We start from the raw sequence: 850 nt of genomic DNA on the forward strand, positions 1-850 counted from the left end.
AGGGTCTGCAATAGTCAACAATAAAGTCACGAGAATACCTGACTGATAAGGCCAGCTTTCTATGTTATACATGAGTAGGGCATAAAGAACAGAGTACATACATACTCGTTTCTAAACGAGGAAAAATAATTTTGGAATGTTGTTTCCTTGAATGTTTTTCTTATTCTTAGACATATGTTGAGGATAGACGTACCGCTGTCCGTTTAAATTTCCGTGTTTGTCTTGCAGATTTTTATTTTATATAGTTCGGTTTCTAATCGATAATTGTTCAGGTGCGATAAGTTTTTATTCCGCTTTTCTGTATGGAATTGCATAATTCGCTGTTGGTTCAATATTGGAATACACACGCACATACAGATATATATATATATATATATATATATATATATATATATATATATATATATATATATATATATATATATATATATATATATATAAAGTTATGTGCAGGGCATAGGGTTCAAGTAAATACACTACATGAGATACAGAATTTTTAAAGAGGACCAATGAAATAAAAGCTGAATATAGTTTTCGTATTTATTTAACATATTTAACGAACAAAATTACTGAAATCAAACATTAAAAAAATTATTTGCAAAATTTATAGGTAAAAATGCATAATATTGTTTAAATTACTTTGATTTGTTAATTAAATATTTAACTTGAGTAAAGATAGACTGAATTACAGGTAAAGACTTGATAAATCTCTATTATTATAATGCAAAACTCTATATAAATAATTGAAGTATATTTTTATAACAGTATTGGAGAATTATCTCTGAATAAATTATCACGCTATCATTTAATGTATACACAGACACACACGCGCACACACCCACGCAGTCTC

The sequence above is a fragment of the Euprymna scolopes genome, chromosome 4 (assembly GCF_053919585.1).
Source record: "Euprymna scolopes isolate OS-2025 chromosome 4, ASM5391958v1, whole genome shotgun sequence".
NCBI classification, from domain to species: domain Eukaryota; kingdom Metazoa; phylum Mollusca; class Cephalopoda; order Sepiida; family Sepiolidae; genus Euprymna; species Euprymna scolopes.